This window comes from Anomaloglossus baeobatrachus, chromosome 2, assembly GCF_048569485.1.
Source record: "Anomaloglossus baeobatrachus isolate aAnoBae1 chromosome 2, aAnoBae1.hap1, whole genome shotgun sequence".
NCBI lineage: Eukaryota > Metazoa > Chordata > Amphibia > Anura > Aromobatidae > Anomaloglossus > Anomaloglossus baeobatrachus.
In genome coordinates, this window is record NC_134354.1 from 606487644 (window position 1) to 606506839 (window position 19196).

The window sequence follows — 19196 nt, forward strand, 5'->3', positions numbered from 1 at the left end:
AGAGCGCACATCCCTATCAAAATAGTCCGTGCCACATTAGGTAACTAAACTGGGCAAGAAGAGGTGCTGCTATTAGAAGAATGCAAATTATGAGCACTGGGAAAGGAGAGAGAAGAAAGGCGATCCATGTACGGGCATATGGGGATCATATCAATGAGGGAGTGGACAAAGAAAAATCATCACATGACCATTATACACACGTCCATCCCGCTGACCCGCCTCACCATCCCCGGCTAATACAAATGCAAAAATGGGGCGCACATCCCTATCAAAATTGTCCGTGCCACATTGGGTAACTAAACTGGGCAGAAAGAGGTGCTGCTATTAGAAGATGGTAATATAGTGATCAAGACTGCTAATTATGAGCACTAGGAAAGGAGAGGGAAAAGAGATAGCCCTCGTCTCTCTAAGCTTCGGCACAATATGTAAACCCTCATATCGGTCCTCCAACAGAATGTCGTCAGTTTTCATACCTGGTGGGAAGGCCCCACGTGGCTAGTGAGGACGTGTCACCCCACAGTCACGCACCACCAATCCCAATCAGGAAGACCAAACCCAGGGAGGACCGTGAGGCACCACATCGCATCCTAGGTCCTGTCACCACAAGACCACCTGTTCCGAGGGACACGTATCTCCGGAGACAGGATGTACATGTGTACAAGACAAGAACCGAGGAATACCATGGAGAAATGGAAACAGATCAAAATTGGTAAAAAAGTTTGTTCCATATCACCAAGTTGTTAATAACCAAAAATAAAGTGCCGAAAAAACTAGAATTACATGGCAGATAGAATCACATGGAAAAATGAGACAATAAGGACTGCTCAGAAAACCACTTAAGGACATGCGACATAAGCTTCAATGAAACTTGAACATGCAAAGGGCCGCCGGAGTAAACGAATCCAGCTGTTCTCTCCGTAAGGTGGTAATATTCCTTCATTTTTCCCACATATCAGATATCCGGCAGAGATCCAAGCCATACTTCAGCCAAACGGCACTCAGTCACCCGCACCGCATAAAGGAGGAATACATCTAAGAGGTAATATGTCAAAAAATTAGAAACAGGTCAGAGGTCATTACAAGATTGAGCAAAAAATTGCCCCCGGTAGCAAAAATTTAAAAACATATAAAAACAACACACAAACAAACAATAAAATTAAAAAAGGGAGATTGTAAAAGAAAGAGAAGCGAGAAATAGCTGGAACATCAACTAGATATCAAATTATAAAAAGGAGACGAAGCTGATGTTCTCATTGAGCCCCTTGGGGGCCAGAGTGTCCAAAGTGGAGATCCATCGAGCCTCCACTTGGGCTAGACGCTTTTTCAGATCCCCGCCACGAGACCCCCCACGTATATGGTCAATACCCCGTACCCTCAATCCCGACGGGTTACTCCCATGAAACTTGAAAAAGTGTCGAGGGAGTGTTTTCAGCGTGGCAGGGTCAATGGTGTCCTTGGCAGCACTAATGTCCCGTACATGCTCCCTCGTGCGTACCCTCAGTTCACGAGAAGTGAGGCCAACATACACGAGGGAGCAAGGACACGTGGCATAATAAACAACGTATGTAGTACCACATGTGATGTAACACCTGATGTTAAATGTCTTAGTGCCATCTGAGGACGTGAATGTAGAGGTGCGAATGATGTTCTGACAGGCCAGGCACCGACCACATGGAAAACACCCTAGCAGGGGACCACAGGTACTGAAAGGGTTACAGATAGGTGGTACGTAATGACTTCTTACCAAAATGTCCCGAAGGTTTTTAGACCGACGGGCTGTCATGAGAGGGCCGGGAGGGAGGACATCAGCCAGAATAGGATCCGATCGAAGAACAGGCCAGTGCTTATCCAGGATGCCTCGCATGGTCTGCCAGTGATCGTTATGAGTACCTATGAAACGAATAGGTGGATCAGTTTTTTGTACTTTAGGGGTGTATTGAAGCAGCTGCTGACGTGGAGTTCATTTAGCACGTAGATACCCCTTTCGGACACAACGGTTACTATATCCTCGATCCCTGAATCGGCTCCTAAGGTCGGCCGATTGTAACTCAAATGTCTCATCAGTGGAGCAGATCCGCCTAGTTCTCAGGAACTGGCCGGTCGGGATAGCGCGTATTGTTGATGGTGTATGGGCAGATGACGCATGCAGCAGGGCATTAACTGAAGTGGATTTACGATGGACACTAGTCTGAATCATAGCCAAGGGGTCCACTTCGATGTTAATATCCAGAAAGTCAATGCACCTGCTGCTGTGTTTGTATGTTAATTTAATATTAAGGTTATTGTTATTCAATTGCCTCATAAATTCGTCAAGCTGCTCCACTGTGCCCTGCCAAAAAAACAAAACATCATCAATATATCTGAGCCAGCACTGCACATGGGAGCTGAGCCCAGTACCACCCTCGCCGAAAACCGCCCTCTCCCACATGCCGAGGAAGAGGTTGGCATACGCGGGGGCACAGGCCGCCCCCATGGCAGTGCCGCGTTGCTGCAGATAAAATTGGTCCTTAAAAATAAAAAAAATATGTGTAAGGGCAAAGTGGAGCAGCTCAAGGATGAATGTATTAAGTTCGCTATCCCGACCGGCCATCCCCAAGAACAGGCGGGTGGCTTCCAAACCATCATGATGTGAGATACAAGTGTACAGGCTCTCCACATCAGCTGTAACAATCAGCATGTTATGATCCATAAAGATGCCATCGATCCGCCGGAGCACGTCAGTCGTGTCCCGGACATAGGAAGGCAAGGTTTCAACTAAGGGTTTAAGATGGTAATCAATAAATTTGCAGATGGGATCGCACAAGCCTCCTATGCCGGACACGATGGGGCGCCCCGGAGGGCAGAGGGCATCTTTATGGATTTTAGGTAACAAGTAAAAGGTGGGTATCGTAGGATATTTGGTGGAGAGCCCGCACACCATTTTGTTAGTAATTAAGCCAACCTCAGAAGCCGACTCAAGGATCTTGGAAAGGTCACGAGAAAAGGGCTGTACGGGGTTGTAAGATAGCTTAGAATAGGTACTCCTGTCACGCAGCTGCCTCAATGCCTCCTTCTCATAACTTGCTACCGCCCAGATCACAATGTTGCCCCCCTTGTCCGCTGGTTTTATCACGATATCAGGTATGTTGTTTAACTCCTCTAGCGCTAGTCGCTGTCTATGAGTAAGATTGTCATGCCGTCTCCGTGATGAAATTTGTTTAAGATCACTAGACACTAGGCGAGTAAAGATTTCAATAGCAGGACAAAGGGACAGGGGGGGAAAGCTTGTGGATCTGGGCAGGAGTGACCTGGGAAACACACCTGCTGTGGCACTGGACTGTTCTTCAAGCAGGTCCTCTAATACTCGCAGAGCCTCTCTCTCCGCGGGACTATCCAATCCCGTGTCATCCCGTCTGTAGTGGAGTCTCTTAAGTATAAGCTTCCGTGCAAAGAGGTGGGTGTCTTTCAAAGCTGTAAAAAAATCAAATTTATTGACAGGAGAGAAGGTTAGACCCCTTGATAGTACCTCCAACTGATCGTTGGAGAGTACATGTGTGGAAAGATTAATCACCTGGAGTCTATTCCTCCCCCCCTGGCGGGTGGCCTGTTGCCTGTTGCGGGTGGTTTTTACTCGGGCACCGACGCTTGATTCAGCCTCACTACCGCCGCCTGATGCCTCCGATGACTCCCCAAGGGAAGTGAGGGATGATAGGGATACAGACTGGCCACGAGTGATGGTTCTTCCCCGAGGGCCTGTCCTGGATCTAATTTGCCATCGATATGCAGTGGAGCTGGCATAGTCACTCAAATCCCTATTGAATTTTTTCAATTTCTGGCCACAGACCTCCTTCTCCAATTTGGACAGCTCTTTTTCAATTTCGGCCTCCATCCCAGTGACAACATCAGCTGTACAATTACTTTTGATGGTTTTCTCAAGTTCCTCTAGCTCAGCCTCCATAGTGGAGAGAGTCGTTGTGTTGTGCTCCTTTAACAGAGACAGGAATCCCAGGGAGCATGTCTGGGCCAGACACTCCCACCTCTCACGGAAGGAGGAATCCTCCACCGGAAAGGATGGGAATATCTGGACCCGCAGGCCCCGAGGGATCATGTCTCTGTCAAGGTATTTAGAGAGTAATGCGCGATTCCAGCAGATTCTCAATCTCTTCTTGAGCAACTCCTTGTATTTAAAAATCAAAATGTCACTGTTGGGCGTATTGACATCACTAGTGGTATCCTTGTTGCGATCTTTCAGAACATTATCAAAATGTACTGACCAAGCCCGATCACGGGCGCGGAAATCCATGCTCGGATGCAAGTAATCTGTGAGAAGCACAGAAACAAACATTAATATAACATAACTCACATCAAGAGCCATTAGAAAATAAGCACCAAGCCTCCCTCAGTACGGCAGGGAAGGTGCCAGCACTACTCATTACAGGAATGAAAAACAAGAGAACAAGAATAAAGTGCAAAAAAATTGACAAAATTTTATTGAATACACAACAAGACATATAATACATTAAAATGGTGCACTACCAGTATATCCTGGGGATGCCGACATAGAATAGACCAGTGTTAATGGCCAAAACAAATCAGAGAGACATACAAGTCACAGTCTATATATATGTGTGGCTACAACTGGCCTAAACAGGTCACGAATATTGGGAACATACCCAGTAACGAGGGAACTGTTAGATGGAAAATAAATAAAGGTCAAAACAAACCGTGATTGCCCACCATGTCAGGGTGTTGAATCATGGTGAAGCCGCTGGCTATGCTGCAAATAACCATAGAAATATAGCAGGGAGTAAACATACAATAACTATATAGCACAAGTGTGCAATTAAGATGTATTCCCTTACCTAAAGTGCTGAAGTGCAAGCTAAGCGAATGCAGGGCAGCCAGCCGTGGACACAGATAGTTCCTATGGAGTTGGGAAAGGCATCCTCAGGTGTCAAAAGGTCTCCATCCAACGCGCGTTTCGCGGGGATAGCTTTTTCAAGGTGGAAAACCAAGGTAATAGCCCCATGACCTGCCTAGCGATTATATATACCCCTTCTAATCTGAACTCCAACAGCTGGGTGGCCGGAAGTGGCGTGAAAACAGGAAGTGATATTGCTTAGCAACAGACTTCTGTCACCATTGTGCCTCAAAGTGATTACGAGTGCATATAGTCTGCGGGTCCGTAGTGTGTCCGGACTAATCTTGGCCAGAACGCTAGTAGTTAAAGCAGGATACATCAAGAATCCAACCCTGGCATGTATCATTACAAGGACGCACTTCCTGATGTAAACAACAGGAAGTCGTCAGCATAGGAGGCAGGGAGGGCCCAGTAACCGCTATGTGTGCTGGTATATGGTAACTATGGACGCTATTCCGGATCATTGCCGGAAGTCGTCATAAAAAGGGGGCGGGAAGATCTCACGTGTCCGCTGTGGACGTCGGTAGCTAAGGACGCTATAAGCGTGCTGTGGTGAGGCAGGAAGTCATCATAGATCCGGGAGTTAAGTCCGCCCTATCACTAGGTGAGTGACGCATGGATAGTCCAATAGCGATCTATGTACGGGCATATGGGGATCATAACAGTGAGGGAGTGGACAAAGAAAAAATCATCATATGACCATTATACACACGTCCATCCCACGGACCCGCCTCTCCATCACCGGCTAGTACAAATGCTAAAATAGAGCGCACATCCCTATCAAAATAGTCCGTGCCACATTAGGTAACTAAACTGGGCAAGAAGAGGTGCTGCTATTAGAAGAATGCAAATTATGAGCACTGGGAAAGGAGAGAGAAGAAAGGCGATCCATGTACGGGCATATGGGGATCATATCAATGAGGGAGTGGACAAAGAAAAATCATCACATGACCATTATACACACGTCCATCCCGCTGACCCGCCTCACCATCCCCGGCTAATACAAATGCAAAAATGGGGCGCACATCCCTATCAAAATTGTCCGTGCCACATTGGGTAACTAAACTGGGCAGAAAGAGGTGCTGCTATTAGAAGATGGTAATATAGTGATCAAGACTGCTAATTATGAGCACTAGGAAAGGAGAGGGAAAAGAGATAGCCCTCGTCTCTCTAAGCTTCGGCACAATATGTAAACCCTCATATCGGTCCTCCAACAGAATGTCGTCAGTTTTCATACCTGGTGGGAAGGCCCCACGTGGCTAGTGAGGACGTGTCACCCCACAGTCACGCACCACCAATCCCAATCAGGAAGACCAAACCCAGGGAGGACCGTGAGGCACCACATCGCATCCTAGGTCCTGTCACCACAAGACCACCTGTTCCGAGGGACACGTATCTCCGGAGACAGGATGTACATGTGTACAAGACAAGAACCGAGGAATACCATGGAGAAATGGAAACAGATTAAAATTGGTAAAAAAGTTTGTTCCATATCACCAAGTTGTTAATAACCAAAAATAAAGTGCCGAAAAAACTAGAATTACATGGCAGATAGAATCTCATGGAAAAATGAGACAATAAGGACTGCTCAGAAAACCACTTAAGGACATGCGACATAAGCTTCAATGAAACTTGAACATGCAAAGGGCCGCCGGAGTAAACGAATCCAGCTGTTCTCTCCGTAAGGTGGTAATATTCCTTCATTTTTCCCACATATCAGATATCCGGCAGAGATCCAAGCCATACTTCAGCCAAACGGCACTCAGTCACCCGCACCGCATAAAGGAGGAATACATCTAAGAGGTAATATGTCAAAAAATTAGAAACAGGTCAGAGGTCATTACAAGATTGAGCAAAAAATTGCCCCCGGTAGCAAAAATTTAAAAACATATAAAAACAACACACAAACAAACAATAAAATTAAAAAAGGGAGATTGTAAAAGAAAGAGAAGCGAGAAATAGCTGGAACATCAACTAGATATCAAATTATAAAAAGGAGACGAAGCTGATGTTCTCATTGAGCCCCTTGGGGGCCAGAGTGTCCAAAGTGGAGATCCATCGAGCCTCCACTTGGGCTAGACGCTTTTTCAGATCCCCGCCACAAGACCCCCCACGTATATGGTCAATACCCCGTACCCTCAATCCCGACGGGTTACTCCCATGAAACTTGAAAAAGTGTCGAGGGAGTGTTTTCAGCGTGGCAGGGTCAATGGTGTCCTTGGCAGCACTAATGTCCCGTACATGCTCCCTCGTGCGTACCCTCAGTTCACGAGAAGTGAGGCCAACATACACGAGGGAGCAAGGACACGTGGCATAATAAACAACGTATGTAGTACCACATGTGATGTAACACCTGATGTTAAATGTCTTAGTGCCATCTGAGGACGTGAATGTAGAGGTGCGAATGATGTTCTGACAGGCCAGGCACCGACCACATGGAAAACACCCTAGCAGGGGACCACGGGTACTGAAAGGGTTACAGATAGGTGGTACGTAATGACTTCTTACCAAAATGTCCCGAAGGTTTTTAGACCGACGGGCTGTCATGAGAGGGCCGGGAGGGAGGACATCAGCCAGAATAGGATCCGATCGAAGAACAGGCCAGTGCTTATCCAGGATGCCTCGCATGGTCTGCCAGTGATCGTTATGAGTACCTATGAAACGAATAGGTGGATCAGTTTTTTGTACTTTAGGGGTGTATTGAAGCAGCTGCTGACGTGGAGTTCGTTTAGCACGTAGATACCCCTTTCGGACACAACGGTTACTATATCCTCGATCCCTGAATCGGCTCCTAAGGTCGGCCGATTGTAACTCAAATGTCTCATCAGTGGAGCAGATCCGCCTAGTTCTCAGGAACTGGCCGGTCGGGATAGCGCGTATTGTTGATGGTGTATGGGCAGATGACGCATGCAGCAGGGCATTGACTGAAGTGGATTTACGATGGACACTAGTCTGAATCATAGCCAAGGGGTCCACTTCGATGTTAATATCCAGAAAGTCAATGCACCTGCTGCTGTGTTTGTATGTTAATTTAATATTAAGGTTATTGTTATTCAATTGCCTCATAAATTCGTCAAGCTGCTCCACTGTGCCCTGCCAAAAAAACAAAACATCATCAATATATCTGAGCCAGCACTGCACATGGGAGCTGAGCCCAGTACCACCCTCGCCGAAAACCGCCCTCTCCCACATGCCGAGGAAGAGGTTGGCATACGCGGGGGCACAGGCCGCCCCCATGGCAGTGCCGCGTTGCTGCAGATAAAATTGGTCAGCGGACACGTGAGATCTTCCCGCCCCCTTTTTATGACGACTTCCGGCAATGATCCGGAATAGCGTCCATAGTTACCATATACCAGCACACATAGCGGTTACTGGGCCCTCCCTGCCTCCTATGCTGACGACTTCCTGTTGTTTACATCAGGAAGTGCGTCCTTGTAATGATACATGCCAGGGTTGGATTCTTGATGTATCCTGCTTTAACTACTAGCGTTCTGGCCAAGATTAGTCCGGACACACTACGGACCCGCAGACTATATGCACTCGTAATCACTTTGAGGCACAATGGTGACAGAAGTCTGTTGCTAAGCAATATCACTTCCTGTTTTCACGCCACTTCCGGCCACCCAGCTGTTGGAGTTCAGATTAGAAGGGGTATATATAATCGCTAGGCAGGTCATGGGGCTATTACCTTGGTTTTCCACCTTGAAAAAGCTATCCCCGCGAAACGCGCGTTGGATGGAGACCTTTTGACACCTGAGGATGCCTTTCCCAACTCCATAGGAACTATCTGTGTCCACGGCTGGCTGCCCTGCATTCGCTTAGCTTGCACTTCAGCACTTTAGGTAAGGGAATACATCTTAATTGCACACTTGTGCTATATAGTTATTGTATGTTTACTCCCTGCTATATTTCTATGGTTATTTGCAGCATAGCCAGCGGCTTCACCATGATTCCCCACCCTGACATGGTGGGCAATCACGGTTTGTTTTGACCTTTATTTATTTTCCATCTAACAGTTCCCTCGTTACTGGGTATGTTCCCAATATTCGTGACCTGTTTAGGCCAGTTGTAGCCACACATATATATAGACTGTGACTTGTATGTCTCTCTGATTTGTTTTGGCCATTAACACTGGTCTATTCTATGTCGGCATCCCCAGGATATACTGGTAGTGCACCATTTTAATGTATTATATGTCTTGTTGTGTATTCAATAAAATTTTGTCAATTTTTTTGCACTTTACTCTTGTTCTCTTATTTTTCATTCCTGTAATGAGTAGTGCTGGCACCTTCCCTGCCGTACTGAGGGAGGCTTGGTGCTTATTTTCTAATGGCTCTTGATGTGAGTTATGTTATATCACTGGTAAGTCTTGTCCGGTCCGAAATGGGCTCCCTTCTCATGCGCCTCTCGGGCCAATGGTACTGCCATCTTCTGGGGTATCACTACTTGCCACCGTACTTCCAACTCTGTAGCTAGGTGCACCTTCCGATACAGCATCCCTTCTTGCACCGACAGCTTATCCCACTGGCTGAGAATCTGGAGGGCCACGTGCGACAGCGTGGCCCGTATTTCCTTTCTAGGCTTGCGCTGCTGGATCACCCACTCTTTCACTTGAAGCAGTTCTGGGTCAGATGACTGGATTTTCACCCATTCCTCTCTGGTTTGGCCAAGCAGGCGTGATGTCATGCCCAACGTAATTTCCAGCATACGAGCCTCTACCACTTGAGCGGTGAATTTACTGAAGTCCGGAATTTCATCTTCCTCCAACTGTTCATCTCTCTCCCCCACTGGGGCTTTGGTGGTAACACGAGAAAGGGCATCCGCATTCTGATTTTCATGCTTAGAGCGGTACTGCACATGATAATTGTATCTGGAGAGTCGTGCCAGCCACCTCTGTTCCATTGCTCCCAGTTTGGCGGTGGAGATGTGAGCCAGGGGGTTATTATCCGTATAGACTTCAATTTGAGCTCCCATGAGATATTCCGAGAACCTTTCGGTTATTGCTCATACTAGTGCCAGTAACTCCAACCGAAAGGAACTGTAATTCTCGGGGTTGCGCTCGGCTTCTCACAACGTCCGACTTCCATATGCAATCACCCGTTCAGTACCATTCTGTACCTGGGCCAGTACTGCACCCAGGCCGTAGAGGCTCGTGTCTGTATACAACCGAAAGGGGAGGTTATAGTCTGCATAGGCAAGCACAGGGGTGCTAACCAAGGCCTCTTTCAATCGGTGTAAGGCTTCTGCTTGTCTTGGTCCCCAGCAAATTTTCTGTGCTTTTGGTCCTTTCGCAGTCCCTCGGAGCAATTCGTGCAAAGGTTCTGCCTCCTTCGCGAAATCTTTGATAAAGCGACGGTAATAACCGGCTAGCCCCAGGAAAGCTCGAACCTCCCGCACTGTGCTGGGTGTGGGCCATTGTAGCACTGCTCTCACTTTTCAATCGGAGGGCTGTATGCCGGCTTCCGACACCTTGTGTCCGAGATATTCAATCTCTTCCTGAAAGATCCGGCATTTTTTTGGTTTCAGTTTAAGCCCATGGGCCCGTAGCCGCTGAAACACTTGGCCCAGGTTTTCTAGATGTTTCTCGAAGGTTGCAGAATACACTACTATGTCGTCCAGGTAAATCAACGTGGCCTCGAAGTTCATGTCTCCAAGGAAACTTTCCATGAGGCGCTGAAAAGTTCCTGGGCCATTATTTAGTCCAAACGGCATGCAATTGAACTCGAAGAGTCCCATGGGTACAATAAATGCGGTCTTGGCCTTGTCTTTCTCTGCCACAGGGACCTGCCAATATCCGCTGTCCAGATCGAGGGAGGAGAAGTAACGTGCCTTTCCCAGCGCCGACAGGGACTCCTCTATCCGGGGCAGAGGGTTGGAATCACGAACCGTGCATCCATTAAGCTTGCGGTAGTCAACACAGAAGCGGGTAGACCCATCTTTTTTCTTGACCAGCACGATTGGGGCAGCCCATGGACTCTGACTTTCTCTTACCACCCCGCTCTTCAGCATCTGCGCCAAAAGCTCTTTCACCTCTTGGTAGTACTTTGGGGGTATTTGTCTGTACCTTTCCCTGATCGGTGGGGCATCTCCTGTGGGTATTTCGTGCTGAATCTTGTCAGTACAGCCGAAATCTTCCGCGTGACGGGAGAACGTGGCTTGATTCTCCCAAATAAAGTCAATATGGCTTGGGCTTGCTCCGAAGCGAAGGGGCTCAGGTCCACTCCCATCTGCCCTAAGATGATGCGACTGTTCCACTGATCAGTGGGTTTCTCTTTTCTTTCCATAGAAACAGCCCAAGTCCAGGCTTCCCCTGCCATGGGCTGCAATTCAATCGATTCTGCGGTCGCCACCTCTTCAGGCGCCAGGTAGACATGGGCCAGAACAACTCCCGAGGTCAAGGTGTAGGCCTGTTCACCGGTGTTCACGCAACGGAAAGGGACTCTTCCCTTTCTTACTGTTGCTAAAGTGCAAGCCACCAACGGTTCATCTCCGTTCTCTTCACCACGGTAAGGCTCCACCAACACCTCCATCCCCTCGAGTGTACGGTGGGCTCCGACTGGCAAGGTGAGGACTGTCTCACGATTTGGAGGTAGAGTAACTGTTGTCTGTCTTGGGACTCGAACCCTCCCCACCGGGTAGCGGCTCCCACCATTCTTCCACAGTCCTCGGGCACGGATAAGGTGTTGGAAGACCTTTTGGGCGGGCCTGTTAGCAACTGTCGTCTTCCAGTAATCACAGCCCCCCTTGTTGAAGAGCAACTGGTCTAATTCTTTCAGGACGTTCATGCCCACGATAGCTGGCACCTCTCTGTCGTACCGGCCCTCCGTTAACACAATCCCTTTTTTGCCTAAGTTCTGGCCACAGGCACGTATGTTCATCCACACGACCCCTACAACCGGAATGGGAAGATTGTTTGCAGCCCTCAGTTTGATATGTGCCCCTTTGTCAATGGATACAGTTTGTCCAAAATGTTGGTAGAAGAACTGTTCTGGCATGGTGGTCACTTGGGACCCAGTATCCATCAGGCATCTTACTTCTTTCCCTTCAAATTCGGCCGTGATCATCGGCGTGCAGGCTGCTATATCTTCAGGGCGTTGGTTTTCTCTAAGCTCAGTTGGTCTCCCCACCATGTGCCCATCCATGGAGGGAGGCACTAGTTTAACGGCGGTCTTTCTTGCGACGTCTTCCTCTCCGGACAGTGTCGGAATAAATGGTTCCGATTTCCACAGTTCCAACACTGGTAGTCGCCAGCGGGTCTCGGTCGTCTCTGCTCGATCTGTCCCCTCTCTTCTTGATAGGTATGCGCGCGGGTATTTGGTCACGGTGCTGTCGTTCTTACTTCTGACGCCGGGGCTTGCATATTTTTCAGCAACTCTTGTAGAGCAGTAACAGTCTCTTGTAACTGATCCACTTTAGCCTCAAGTTGGCTCGGTTCTCGGTTTTTCTCACCCGGGACTACCTTATGCATACAAACTTCACCCCAGGCGTTCTGTGGGTCGCAATTTTCAGTTTGTGTGCGGGAGACTGCTTCTTCCAATATTTCCTGGAAAGTTAGTTTTTTTTCTACCCTGAGCCGTTCACGGAGGGCACCTTTGATCTTGGGGTTATGTAACCCACGGAGGAATTGATCTCGTAGGGTACGGTCAGCATAACCGGGGGATTGTGCTAGCTCTGGCTCTGCTATAAGCATTTGTCTCATTATTCTCTTGAGTGCATTTGCATACTGTGGCAGACCTTCCTCTTCACCCTGCAGCCTGTAGAACAATTGCGCCTGTAAATCTCCTGCTTCTGGTTTCCCGCCATACACTCTCTCAAGAATCTTCACCACCTGCTCTAACGTCTTTCGTTCACTCTCAGGGCGCAATAAAATGGTCTCTTGAGCATGGCCTTCAAGGGCAATCAACAGTATCTCCCCTTGATTTTCTGCAGTCACTCCTGCTACTCTCAACATGCCCCTCACTCTCTGCGCCCAGTCATGGAGAGGTACATTGTTGCCAGTAAATTTTGGTATATGGGTCAGCATAGCCCCCAGGGACAGCTGCCTTGCTGGTATTCCCCCATCAGGTTGTATTAGAACACCTCCATCAGCGAAAGCCCCATCAGCGACACCCCCCTGTCTGTCCATGGTTCCGTACCAGCCTGCGTATCCTGCCGACTATGCCAAATGTAATAAGCAGCAGGTAACGGGATACGCAAGGACTGCACGGAACCACGGGGGTTAATCAATGCAAATTTAATAATGTATTCCACAACACAGGTGGAGGAAAAGTGAGGGAAGGGAGCACAGCAGTAGAGATAATGCAATATACATACAACTACTTTGAATAACTTGTCAAGGGTAGGAAGCCTCAGATTGTACTCCCAAAAGCAAAACACAGAAATCCTTATTAAACAAAAAAAAACGCAGAGTTCTTGTTATCTTACTGGTATAACACAGTGCAGAGTCTTTTCCTATCTGTCCCTAACTAAAAGTAGTGTGCACACTTAACTGCAGGTTTCAGCGTGGGGTACCTCGTCACCGTTGGGGCCCGTATTCCGCCAGCAGACACCTCTAAAGTTCAGTCTTTGTCCCGGATCTGTAACTTGCACGTGCTGGCTGTCTCATCGCTCCACATCCAGCCTCTTTGGATCTGTGTCTTGAGGGGGACGCCACGCAACACTATCAGGTACTTGGACCTCGGAAAACAGGGAAGACTGAGGCCTTCTGTTTTTCAGCCCACTCGAGCACACTCCTCTCTCCCAAACAGCACATGTAGACTCCTCCTCCTCCTGTTCCAGACTGTACCAAGTCACTTGGATCAGCAGGGGCTTTAGCCTGCTGTTCTCTGTTTTGACAGCAGGTGGCAGCATCAAGGAAGTCCACCAAACAGTCTTTTAACCTATATATATATATAAATGTTAACAGGTCTTACAGTAGGAGTCATAATCTTTTATAAATTTCCAAAATATAGTCACAGTTTCCCTCTTCATCTCTTGCTGCGTGTATTGCAATTGCACATCACATTTGAGGTGATTTTGAGGGGGCCTTTGTAACAAAAAATAACCCAAAGTGACACCATTCTAAAAACTGCAACTCTCAAACTGCTCATAAACACATTGAAGAAGTTTATTTACCGTTCAGGTGCTCCAAAGAAATTAAAACAAAGTGAAAGGAAAAAATGAAAATTTTACTTTTTCTCGCAAAAATGTTACCTTAGCCTAAAATTTTGCATTTATACAAGGGTAACAGGAGAAAATGCACCACAAAATTTGTTGTGCAATTTCTCCAGAGTATGCTGATACCCCACATATGGTGAAAGACTACTGTTTGGGCGCATGGCAGGGCTAAAAAGGGAAGGAGTGTCATTTGATTTTTTGAACATAAAATTGGCTGAAATCATTAGCGGACGCCATGTCATGTTTGGAAACCCCCTGATGTGCCTAAACAGTGGAAACCCCCAAGTTTGACCTCATTTTGAAAAATAGACCCCTCAAGAAATGTATTTATATACGTGGTGAGCAACTTGAACTCCTAGGTACTTACCGGAATTTAAAATGTTGAGCAATAAAAATGAAACATACATTTTTCCCAAAAACTTGATTTTGTCTCAAATTTTTAATTTTCACAAGGATAACAGGAAAAAAAGGCACATTACAATTTCATGTTGTGGAAAATTATTGCTTGAGAACGCAGCAGGGCTTTGAAGGGAAGGAGTGCAAAATTGGAGAGCAAATTTAGTTATAATGGTTTGCAAGGTACCACGTCACACATTGGCAGAGCGCCTGACATGCCATAAAAGCTGACCCCATAAGTGACACAATTTTACAAACTACACTCCTGAATTAACTCATCTAGGGGTGCAGTGAGCAAATTGACATCACAGGTGTGTCACTGAATTTTGTATCATTGGGCATTGAAAAAAGAATAATTATATATAATAATTATATGTTTTTTCACTAAAAGCCCAAAGTTTGTCATTTGTGGGTGCCATGTCACATTGACAGAGCCCCTAAGGTGCCAGAACAGTAGAAATTCCCCACATGTGACCCTATTTTACAAATTGCACCTCTCAATGAGTTCATCTATGGATGCAGTGCTCATAATTACACCACAGGTGTGTCACAAAATTTTGTACTATTGAGCTATGAGGAAAAACTGATTATATTTTACCACTAAAATGTTGTTTTAACCCCAGATTTCCAATTTTCACAAAGGGAATAAGTAAAAAAGGGCCCTTTAATGTGTTGCATAATTTCTCCAAAACATGGCAATACCCCAAATGTGACTGTACAGAACTTTTTGGTCACACTACAGGGCTTGGGAGGGAAGGTGTGCTATTTGATTTTTGGAGCACAGATATTGCTAGAATAGTGTGTGGACCATATTTGCAGTGCTGCTAAGTGCCATAACATCAGAAACATCCTCAAGTGACCAAATTTTGGAAATTACATCTGTATGGGAGTTCATCTACTGGTGCAGTGATGGTGTCAAGTACAGTGAATGATGCTGAATAAAAAAATGAAATTAAGCCCTTGTAATGCTCAGAACACTGTTGCACCTATACATTGGGCCCATCTTGTGCTTCTTGAGACACACTCCTCATAAAGTAAGAGTGCTTTCTCACTACTACAATGACAAACATGTGAACGTTAACTATGGCTTATGCACGCTATGGGTCTCAGAAAGGAGGTGGGCATTTGCATTTCAGAGTTCAGATTTTACTGGTTTTCTTTTTAGGGGAAGACTTAGCGCTTGTCCAGAGCCTTTGTGATACCAGTAACGTAGAAGCCCATTATATTTCCTTCAAAAGATGACAGACCTGAGTAGGGACTTGTTTGTTTTATTTTTATTTTATATGGGTTGAGTTAAATGCTATTTGGTGGCAATTTTGGTACATAAAATTTTGGATCAGTTCCAATTTATCTTGAGAGCTATGCTGAGCACTTACCTTAGGGTTTCCATCTACATCTCCAAAATGTGTGATTCAGATGAAAACCCTACAGATCCATTTACTATAATTAGGCAGGAAAGGTACTTTGGACTCCATTTTGCCTGTTTTCAGCCTTGTCTATCTTTTCAAATGTGCACAAAGCTGTTGTTGACCTCATTTTTGTACATGTCTAAAAGGCTCATAAAAGAATGGACAGCCCTGTACCATAGGCCCTATTTCAAAGTGACTCCCTCTGTCTCATTACAGTTAATTTTCCGTCTGAATTAAATCTTTTGGGTTTAAGTACTCAGCGTAGAGCGCAGGAAAAAGTTGTGTCAAGCCTTACTGCTATGTTTGGGAGGCAGAATGAACAAATCAACAGCAATTGAAGAATTGCCTGTATTATTATTATTTATTACGCTACTAACCATGTAGTATAAGTAATTGGTTGGCTTTTTTTCTCAGATCAGTATGGTTACAGTGATACTAGATTTATATAGGTTTTTTAGGTTTGGCTACTATCACACTAAAAAAGCACTTTTTTTTACAAAACAAAGGTTTTTTGCATCACCATATTTTGAAAGCTATCATTTTTTTTCTGCTGACAGAGGCATATAAGGGCTTTTTTGTAAGTGAGTTGGAGTTTTATTGGTACCATTTTGGCCACATATTTTTTGGTCACTTTCTATTCCGATTTTTTATGAGGCAGAAACAAAAAGAAACAGCAATTCAGAAATTTATTTTTTTACGCCAATCACTATGCAATAAAAGTGATGAGACAGCTTTATTCGTCGAGTCAGTACGATTACAGCAATACCACATTTAATTTGTTATTTTCAGCTGCTTTTATCCCATAAAAACTACTTTAGAGAAAAAACAATTGTTTTTGCATTGCTGTATTCTGAAAGCTGTGGCATTTTTATTTATTCACTCACGGGGCATGATTTTGCAGGACAAGATGGTGTTTTCAGCAAAGCTATTTTTAGTTACATGCAACTTTTTGATCACGTGCTATTCAATTTTTTTTGGGGGGGATATGATGAGAAAGCATAGTTTTCTTGCCATGTTTTTTTTTTCCAGTGTTCACTGAAGGAGTTAACTAGCGTTAGATGTGGAAATACCAAACGTGTACTTATTTGTTTAATTTATTTTTTTACATAAATATATAAATTTTTGGGTGTATTTTTTACTCTTTATTTTGGATTTTTATTTTTATATTTTTACATATTTTTTTGCTTTTTTACTTAGTCCCTATGTGGAAGATAACCTTTTAGCGCTTTGATATCTGTTATAACCCATTGCAATGCACCAGCATTTCTTTTATTTTAACGCACAATTATTTTCTCTTTAAGGACAAATTCTTTTTACAGGAGCGCGGCACTGCGATGGGCGCGGCGTGCGCGCCTTCGTATGCAAACCTTTTCCTGGGTTACTGGGAGAGGGAGGTTTTTGGCGAGGGCGTGCCCGCCGCGTCTCAAGCGCAGTGCTGGCTCCGTTTTATTGATGATATTTTGATTTTTTGGAAGGGCACTGATTTGGAATTTTTTCAATTTATTTCTGTTTTGAATTCTAATAGCTATAATATCAAATTGACATCCAAATGTCATGCTGTTGCTATTGATTTCTTGGATATTCATATATCTGTGCATTCAGACCGCTCGATCCAGACTACTATACACCGCAAGGAAACTTCAGTGAACAGCCTTCTCCATGCCTCATCTGCGCACACTCCCTCCACAATCTCCGCGATACCAATTGGCCAATATCTAAGAGCCAAACGAGTATGCTCTAATGACCATCTATTTGAAGATGAGGCTAGAAATCTCCGGGAGAGATTTAATTCTAGGGGATATAGTGGGAGGAGTGTGCGCAGAGGGTATCATCGGGCCCGTAGTACACCAAGGAACGACTTATTGATCTCAAGGAGGAAAGTGGTGACAGCTCCTGTTGCTAGGTTCATATCCACTTATAACGACAGATGGCAGGATATGCGGACCATACTTAAACGTCATTGGGATGTGCTCAAGACTGAACCTTCCCTTGGGGATAAGTTACCATCTAATCCACCTATGACAGCTAGAAGGGCCTCCAACTTACGTGATTCATTGGTCAATAGCCATTACGTAGCTAAGGTGCCTCGTCTTTTTGGTGCCGGTGAGCCACGACATGGTTTCTTTCCTTGTGGCAGCTGCCTCGCTTGTCGTAATATGATAAGAGCAACCACATTCTCTTCTGCTGATGGCAGTCGTGAATTTGAGATACGCCATCATATTACTTGTCGCACAAGCAATGTGGTTTACTATGCCACTTGTGGATGCAACTTAGTCTATATAGGACTTACGACACGTGAATTGCGTCTACGAACACGTGAACACGTTAGAAGCATTTCTGCGGCATCAGATTTGGATATGGATGACCCTGGCCTTACTACGCTACCCCGTCACCACAAGGCGGCACATGGATGTGACCCAACCCAATTCAGGGTTGGGGGCATAGATGTGGTCCACCTTGGGGCGAGGGGTGGAGATTATGGCAAGATTTTGGCACAGAGAGAATGTGCATGGATTGTCCGCCTTGGAACTATGACGCCCAGGGGTCTCAACGAGAAACTCAGCTTCTCTCCATTCTTATAATATTTGTGCGGACTTCTCTGTCTCTCTAGGGGCATTTCATATGTGTTTGTTTATGTATGTTTTGTTTTTAAATTGATTTTTAATCACTTCCCATTTTCCTTTCTATCTTTTCTTAGTGCTTTTATGTCTGTTTGTGGCCAATATGATGGACTTTGTGTGACACAGGAATGAAGCCTTCAAGAATATGTTGCATTATATACATTCTGATTCATGTAAATGCTTCATGATGTGTCTTTTATATTTGTATTCTCTTTCCATTTATGCAGTGATTATTATCACTTTTTGGTTTCCCCAGCTCTCCTGTTGCTCCAGGGACTTCCCTGCCGGTCCTATACACATGTACCAGCTTATAATTGGTGCCATCACATTGGGTTTTCCAGTGATGGCATCTTAGTGCTCCCCTCTTTTTTTGAGGTGGATTAGTGTGGAACGGACCTATAATAATATTATGGGACGCCATGTTCCGTGCGGCATTGAGTTCGGGGACGCCCTTTCTCTTGCCCACACATAAGATGGCCGCGGCGCATGTGTCTTGCCGCTCCCCACTTCCACCCACGCTGAGGATCTCGGATGCGGTGGGAGGTGACGCTGTTGTGGCGTCACTTCCGCCGGGGAGACCCGGAAGTGATGGGTGGATGGGGAGCGCTGACGCGACACATGCGGCACAGATGGCGGCTATCTACGTTAATGCACAGGGGTATTTAGGGGTGTTTGGCCACATAGGATGCATGCACTGCCCCCCGAAGAAGCAAC